Below are 9,974 nucleotides of genomic sequence, written 5' to 3'. Positions count from 1 at the left end.
ACTCAAGTATGTGGAGGGTTTATGTCAATGTTCATATCAGACATGTTTGACTTATCAGGCTAGTTAAGACAAACATTCTGACCACCACTTGGACAACGTTATATGCTGACTGTGTGTCCAGTGTGTGTGTGATTGTCCAGTGCGAAACACACACAGGACAAATACACACACAGGACAAATACACACACACAGGACAAATACACACACACAGTACAAATACACACACACAGGACAAATACACACATAGGACAAATACACACACATAGGACAAATACACACACATAGGACAAATACACACACATAGGACAAATACACACACAGGACAAATACACACACAGGACAAATACACACACAGGACAAATACACACACACACACACACAGGACACAAACACTGAAAACGTTCTTACCAACGCTTGACCTGTGTGTGTGTGTGTGTGTGTGTGTGTGTGTGTGTGTGTGTGTGTGAGTTCAGGTGTATCCCTCAATGACTGTCTGTTTTTCTGCTTATCGCTACAGTGTGGAACATGGTGGAGAGAACAGAATGAAACCTGGACTTAGAAAATGTGAGTGTTGACTGCTGTGAAGAATATGACTAAGAATAAGTCTTAATTCAAGTTAAGTCAAAGACCACCATCATTACTGACTTGGTCATATTAAATATCATCTGTAGTTCTACAGAAGCAGAAATCAGGGACACCAACGTTTACAAAGAGTTGATTGTGTGTGTGTGTGTGTGTGTGTGTGTAATTAATGGGAATAAGTGTGTTTTATATTACCATACAGTATAACATATGATCATTCAACAAGTCTCAAGTTACCTTAACTTCTCCTTTTGATACCTAGAAACATCTACATTAAATGAATTAGTGAAAAGTGAGTTAACATTCTAATGTGAATGATGATGATTTCTAATATTGTGTCTGGTTTCATCCATCAGATGTCTGTGATCTCACACTGGACCTAAACACAGTAAACAGAAACCTCTCTCTGTCTGAGGAGAACAGAAATGTGACATGGAGGAGAGAGGAGCAGCCGTATCCTGATCACCCAGAGAGATTTGAGGTCTGGAGACAGGTGCTGTGTAGAGAGGGTCTGACTGGGCGCTGTTACTGGGAGGCAGAGTGGAGTGGGAGAGGGGGGGCTGATATAGGAGTGACATATAAAGGAATCAGCAGGACAGGATGGGGTGAGGACTGTTGGCTTGGACACAATGACAAGTCCTGGAGTCTGTTCTGCTCTGACAACAGATACATTGCCTGTCATAATAATAATCCCACTACCATAGACGTCCCCTCCTCCAGCTCCCACAGAGTAGGAGTGTATCTGGACTGGCCAGCCGGCACTCTGTCCTTCTATAGAGCCTCCTCTGACACACTGACCCACCTGATCACATTCACCTCCACATTCACTGAGCCCCTCTATCCAGGGTTTAGAGTTGATTATGTTGGCTCCTCAGTGTCCCTGAAATAATAACTGGACACACACACACACACACACTGGACACACACACACACACACACACACACTGGACAAACACACACACACACAGGACACACACACACACACACACACACACACACACACAGGACAAACACACACACACAGGACAAACACACACACACACACACACACACACACTGGACAAACACACACACACACACACGCTGGACAAACACACACACACACACGCTGGACAAACACACACACACACACACGCTGGACAAACACACACACACACACACGCTGGACAAACACACACACACACACACACGCTGGACAAACACACACACACACACACTGGACAAACACACACACACACACACTGGACAAACACACACACACACACACTGGACAAACACACACACACACACACACACACTGGACAAACACACACACACACACACACACTGGACAAACACACACACACACACACACACACACTGGACAAACACACACACACACACACACACTGGACAAACACACACACACACACACACACTGGACAAACACACACACACACACACACTGGACAAACACACACACACTGGACAAACACACACACACACACTGGACAAACACACACACACACACACTGGACAAACACACACACACACACACTGGACAAACACACACACACACACACTGGACAAACACACACACACACACACACACACACACTGGACACACACACACACACACACTGGACACACACACACACACACTGGACAAACACACACACACACACACAACACACACACACACACACACACACACAACAAACACACACACACACACACACTGGACAAACACACACACACACACACACACTCACACACACACACACTGGACACACACACACTGGACTCACACACACACACACACACACACACACTGGACTCACACACACACACACACAAACACACACACACACACACTGGACAAACACACACACACTGGACAAACAAACACACACACACACTGGACAAACACACACACACACACACTGGACAAACACACACACACACACACACACACACACACACACTGGACAAACACACACTGGACAAACACACACTGGACAAACACACACTGGACAAACACACACTGGACAAACACACACTGGACACACACACACTGGACACACACATACTGGACACACACACACTCACTGGACAAACACACACACACACTGGACAAACAGGACACACACACACAAACACACACTGGACACACACACACACTGGACACACAGACACACTGGACAAACACACACACACACACACACTGGACAAACACACACACACACACACTGGACACACACACACACACACACACACGCGCGTCTTCCTATAATTGTGGACCTTGACCCAGGACCTCTTACAATAACACCGTTAAAATACCAATGTGATCATTTCTTGTCTTTTATGTTGAATAACAAATTGTATAATTATATGTGGACATACGCTCCATAGTTGTACAAGTATACATGGTTATATTGTACTTTTCATAATAAAACATACTTGAAACAAGAAAAGACGTGTTAATTGTGAAAACAGTTTAGTTATTGATTTTACATCATGTCTCTGTCAAATATGAAATGAAATACAAAACAATTAAATATGTACAACAGAGTGTTGTGATGCAGGGTTACTATAGCAACAGAGTGTTGTGATGCAGGGTTACTATAGCAACAGAGTGTTGTGATGCAGGGTTACTATAGCAACAGAGTGTTGTGATGCAGGGTCACTATAGCAACAGAGTGTTGTGATGCAGGGTCACTATAGCAACAGAGTGTTGTAATGCAGGGTCACTATAGCAACAGAGTGTTGTGATGAAGGGTCACTATAGCAACAGAGTGTGGTGATGCAGGGTCACTATAGTAACAGAGTGTGGTGATGCAGGGTCACTATAGCAACCGAGTGTTGTGATGAAGGGTCACTATAGCAACCGAGTGTTGTGATGAAGGGTCACTATAGCAACACAGTGTTGTGATGCAGGGTCACTATAGCAACAGAGTGTTGTGATGCAGGGTCACTATAGCAACATAATGTTGTGATGCAGGATCACTATAGTAACAGAGTGTTGTGATGCAGGGTCACTATAGCAACAGTGTTGTGATGTAGGGTCACTATAGCAACAGTGTTGTGATGTAGGGTCACTATAGCAACAGAGTGTTGTAATGCAGGGTCACTATAGCAACAGAGTGTTGTGATGAAGGGTCACTATAGCAACAGAGTGTGGTGATGCAGGGTCACTATAGTAACAGAGTGTGGTGATGCAGGGTCACTATAGTAACCGAGTGTTGTAATGCAGGGTCACTATAGCAACCGAGTGTTGTGATGAAGGGTCACTATAGCAACACAGTGTTGTGATGCAGGGTCACTATAGCAACAGAGTGTTGTGATGCAGGGTCACTATAGCAAAAGAATGTTGTGATGCAGGGTCACTATAGCAACAGAGTGTTGTGATGCAGGGTCACTATAGCAACAGAGTGTTGCGATGCAGGGTCACTATAGCAACATAATGTTGTGATGCAGGATCACTATAGTAACAGAGTGTTGTGATGCAGGGTCACTATAGCAACAGTGTTGTGATGTAGGGTCACTATAGCAACAGTGTTGTGATGTAGGGTCACTATAGCAACAGAGTGTTGTGATGCAAGGTCACTCTTCTCACTCTCTGCTCTCTCTCTCTCTGTTCTCTGCTCTCTCTCTCTCTGTTCTCTCTGCTCCCTCTGTACTCTCTCTCTGCTCTCTATCTCTCTGCTCCCTCTGTACTCTCTCTCTGCTCTCTGCTTTTCCTGCTCTCTATGCTCTCTGTTCTCTCTGCTCCCTCTCTGCTCTCTCTCTCTGCTCTCTGCTCTCTATCTGTCTCTCACTGCTTTCTGCTCTCTATCTCTCTGCTCCCTCTGTACTCTCTCTGCTCTCTGCTCTCTGTTCTCCGCTCTCTCTCTCTCTGCTCTCTCTGTTCTCTGCTCTCCCTCTCTCTCTCTGTTCTCTCTGCTCTCTCTGCTCTCTGCCCTCTCTGCTCTCTCTCTCAGCCTGCTATCTGCTCTCTCTCTGCTCTCTCAGCCTGCTCTCTGCTCTCTCTCTCAGCCTGCTATCTGCTCTCTCTCTGCTCCCTCTGTACTCTCTCTCTCTGCTCTCTCTCTCTGCTCTCTGCTCTCTATGCTCTCTGTTCTCTCTGCTCTCTCGCTGCTCTCTCTCTGCTCCCTCTCTGCTCTCTCTCTGCTCTCTCTCTCTGCTCTCTCTCTGCTCTATGCTCTCTATTCTCTCTGCTCTCTATTATCTCTGCTCCCTCTGTACTCTCTCTCTGCTCTCTCGTTCTGCTCTCTGCTTTTGCTGCTCTCTCTTTCTCACTCTCTGCTCTCTCTTTCTCACTCTCTGCTCTCTCTCTCTCTTTGCTCTCTCTCTTTGCTCTCTGCTCTCTCTCTGCTCTCTCTCTGCTCTGCTCTCTGCTCTGCTCTCTCTCTGCTATCTCTCTCTGCTCTCAATGCTCTCTGCTCTGCTGCTCTCTCTCTTATCTCTGCTCTCTCTCTGCCCTCTCTGCTCTCTCTGCCCTCTTTCTTCTCACTCTCTGCTCTCTTCTCACTCTCTCTGCTCTCTTCTCATTCTCTCTCTGCTCTCTCTCTGCTCTCTCTCTCTCTGCTCTCTCTCTCTCTCTGCTCTCTCTCTCTGCTCTCTCTCTCTGCTCTCTCTCTCTCTGTTCTCTCTCTCTCTGTTCTCTCTCTCTCTCTGCTCTCTCTCTCTCTGCTCTCTCTCTCTCTGCTCTCTCTCCCTCTGCTCTCTCTCTCTCTGCTCTCTTCTCACTCTCTGCTCTCTTCTCACTCTCTGCTCTCTTCTCACTCTCTGCTCTCTCTCTGCTCTCTCTGTGTTCTCTGCTCTCTCTCCCTCTGCTCTCTCTCCCTCTGCTCTCTCTGCTCTCTTCTCACTTTCTGTTCTCTGCTCTCTGCTCTCTCTGCCCTCTCTTCTCTCTCTGCCCTCTCTTCTCTCTCTGCCCTCTCTCACTCTCTAGTCTCTCTCTGCTCTCTCAGCCTGCTCTCTGCTCTCTGTTCTCTGCCCTCTCTCTTCTCTCTCTCTGCTCTCTTCTCACTCTCTGCGATCTCCCTCTGCCCTCTCTCTCCCTCTGCTCTCTCTTCTCTCTGCTCTCTTTGCTCTCTGCCTCTCTCTCACAGCTGTCTCTCTGTGTTCTCTGCTCTATCTGCTCTGCTCTCTGCACTCTCTCTCTCTGCTCTCTCTGCCCTCTGCTCTCTCTGCCCTCTGTCTTCTCTCTCTCTCTCTCACAGCTCTCTCTTTCTGTTTTCTGCTCTCTCTCTGCCATCTCTGTCCTCTGCTCTCTCTACTGTCTGCTCTGCTCTCCTCTCTCTCCCTCTCTACTCTCTCTCTCTGCGCTCTCTCTGCGCTCTCTCTCTGCACTCTCTCTCGCTCTCTGCAATCTTTCTGCTCTCTTTCCATCTGCTCTCTCTGCCCTCTCTCTGTTCTCTGCTCTCTCTCTGCTCTCTTCCCTCTCTCTGCTCTCTTTCTCCCTCTGCTCTCTGCTCTCCCTCTGCTCTCTGCTCTCTCTCTCTCTCTCTCTCTGCTCTCTCTCCCCCCAATCTCTCTTGCTTTTTTTTAGCTTAACAGGGATGCAGTTTGGACAATCACCACTTGATGGCAGTGTTAAACCAGAAGTGATGAAAACAACATCACTGCATCGAGAGAGAAAGTCTAATATACTGATATACAGTGCATTCAGAAAGTATTCACACCCCTAAAACTGGCCTGTCACTAAAACTGGCCTGTCACAAAAACTGGCCTGTCACTAAAGCTGGCCTTTCACTAAAACTGGCCTGTCAAGCTGGCCTGTCACTAAAGCTGGCCTGTCACTAAAACGGGCCTGTCACTACAACGGGCCTGTCACTACAACGGGCCTGTCACTAAAGCTGGCCTGTCACTAAAGCTGGCCTGTCACTAAAACGGGCCTGTCACTAAAACGGGCCTGTTACTAAAACGGGCCTGTCACTAAAACTGGCCAGTCACAACAACGGGCCTGTCACTAAAACGGGCCTGTCACTAAAACGGGCCTGTCACTAAAACGGGCCTGTCACAACAACGGGCCTGTCACTAAAACGGGCCTGTCACTACAACGGGCCTGTCACTAAAACGGGCCTGTTACTAAAACGGGCCTGTCACTAAAACGGGCCTGTCACTAAAACGGGCCTGTCACTAAAACGGGCCTGTCACTAAAACGGGCCTGTTACTAAAACTGGCCTGTCACTAAAACGGGCCTGTCACTAAAACGGGCCTGTCACTAAAACGGGCCTGTCACTAAAACGGGCCTGTTACTAAAACGGGCCTGTAACTAAAACGGGCCTGTCACTAAAACGGGCCTGTCACTAAAACGGGCCTGTCACTACAACGGGCCTGTCACTACAACGGGCCTGTCACTAAAACGGGCCAGTCACTAAAACGGGCCTGTCACTACAACTGGCCTGTCACTACAACGGGCCTGTCACTACAACTGGCCTGTCACTAAAACTGGAAGAAAGGAAAGGTCACATGTACATTAGTTTATTATAGGGAACATGGTAAAATATACAACAGGATATATAGACTGTGTTCCCTATAATAAAATATACAACAGGATATATAGACTGTGTTCCCTATAATAAAATATACAACAGGATATATAGACTGTGTTCCCTATAATAAAATATACAACAGGATATATAGACTGTGTTCCCTATAATAAAATATACAACAGGATATATAGACTGTGTTCCCTATAATAAAATATACAACAGGATATATAGACTGTGTTCCCTATAATAAAATATACAACAGGATATATAGACTGTGTTCCCTATAATAAAATATACAACAGGATATATAGACTGTGTTCCCTAATAATAAAATATACAACAGGATATATAGACTATGTTCCCTATAATAAAATATACAACAGGATATATAGACTGTGTTCCCTATAATAAAATATACAACAGGATATATAGACTGTGTTCCCTATAATAAAATATACAACAGGATATATAGACTGTGTTCCCTATAATAAAATATACAACAGGATACATAGACTGTGTTCCCTATAATAAAATATACAACAGGATATATAGACTGTGTTCCCTATAATAAAATATACAACAGGATATATAGACTGTGTTCCCTATAATAAAATATACAACAGGATATATAGACTGTGTTCCCTATAATAAAATATACAACAGGATATATAGACTGTGTTCCCTATAATAAAATATACAACAGGATATATAGACTGTGTTCCCTATAATAAAATATACAACAGGATATATAGACTGTGTTCCCTATAATAAAATATACAACAGGATATATAGACTGTGTTCCCTATAATAAAATATACAACAGGATATATAGACTGTGTTCCCTATAATAAAATATACAACAGGATACATAGACTGTGTTCCCTATAATAAAATATACAACAGGATATATAGACTGTGTTCCCTATAATAAAATGTACAACAGGATATATAGACTGTGTTCCCTATAATAAAATATACAACAGGATATGTAGACTGTGTTCCCTATAATAAAATATACAACAGGATACATAGACTGTGTTCCCGATAATAAAATGTACAACAGGATACATAGACTGTGTTCCCGATAATAAAATGTACAACAGGATACATAAACTGTGTTCCCTATAATAAAATATACAACAGGATATATAGACTGTGTTCCCTATAATAAAATATACAACAGGATATATAGACTGTGTTCCCTATAATAAAATATACAACAGGATATATAGACTGTGTACCCTATAATAAAATATACAACAGGATATATAGACTGTGTTCCCTATAATAAAATATACAACAGGATATATAGACTGTGTTCCCTATAATAAAATATACAACAGGATACATAGACTGTGTTCCCTATAATAAAATATACAACAGGATACATAGACTGTGTTCCCTATAATAAAATATACAACAGGATATATAGACTGTGTTCCCTATAATAAAATATACAACAGGATATATAGACTGTGTTCCCTATAATAAAATATACAACAGGATATATAGACTGTGTTCCCTATAATAAAATATACAACAGGATATATAGACTGTGTTCCCTATAATAAAATATACAACAGGATATATAGACTGTGTTCCCAATAATAAAATATACCACAGGATATATAGACTGTGTTCCCTATAATAAAATATACCACAGGATACATAAACTGTGTTCCCTATAATAAAATATACAACAGGATATGTAGACTGTGTTCCCTATAATAAAATATACAACAGGATATATAGACTGTGTTCCCTATAATAAAATATACAACAGGATATATAGACTGTGTTCCCTATAATAAAATATACAACAGGATATATAGACTGTGTTCCCTATAATAAAATATACAACAGGATATATAGACTGTGTTCCCTATAATAAAATATACAACAGGATATATAGACTATGTTCCCTATAATAAAATATACAACAGGATATATAGACTGTGTTCCCTATAATAAAATATACAACAGGATATATAGACTGTTCCCTATAATAAAATATACAACAGGATGTATAGACTGTGTTCCCTATAATAAAATATACAACAGGATATATAGACTGTGTTCCCTATAATAAAATATACAACAGGATATATAGACTGTGTTCCCTATAATAAAATATACAACAGGATATATAGACTGTGTTCCCTATAATAAAATATACAACAGGATATATAGACTGTGTTCCCTATAATAAAATATACAACAGGATATATAGACTGTGTTCCCTATAATAAAATATACAACAGGATATATAGACTGTGTTCCCTATAATAAAATATATAACAGGATATATAGACTGTGTTCCCTATAATAAAATATACAACAGGATATATAGACTGTGTTCCCTATAATAAAATATACAACAGGATATATAGACTGTGTTCCCTATAATGAAATATACAACAGGATACATAGACTGTGTTCCCTATAATAAAATATACAACAGGATATATAGACTGTGTTCCCTATAATAAAATATACAACAGGATATATAGACTGTGTTCCCTATAATAAAATATACAACAGGATATATAGACTGTGTTCCCTATAATAAAATATATAACAGGATATATAGACTGTGTTCCCTATAATAAAATATACAACAGGATATATAGACTGTGTTCCCTATAATAAAATATACAACAGGATATATAGACTGTGTTCCCTATAATAAAATATACAACAGGATATATAGACTGTGTTCCCTATAATAAAATATACAACAGGATATATAGACTGTGTTCCCTATAATAAAATATACAACAGGATATATAGACTGTGTTCCCTATAATAAAATATACAACAGGATATATAGACTGTGTTCCCTATAATAAAATATACAACAGGATACATAGACTGTGTTCCCTATAATAAAATATACAACAGGATACATAAACT

The sequence above is a fragment of the Salmo trutta genome, unplaced genomic scaffold (genome assembly GCF_901001165.1).
Source record: "Salmo trutta unplaced genomic scaffold, fSalTru1.1, whole genome shotgun sequence".
Classification (NCBI taxonomy): Eukaryota; Metazoa; Chordata; class Actinopteri; order Salmoniformes; family Salmonidae; genus Salmo; species Salmo trutta.
Note: the sequence above shows the minus strand (reverse complement) of the source record.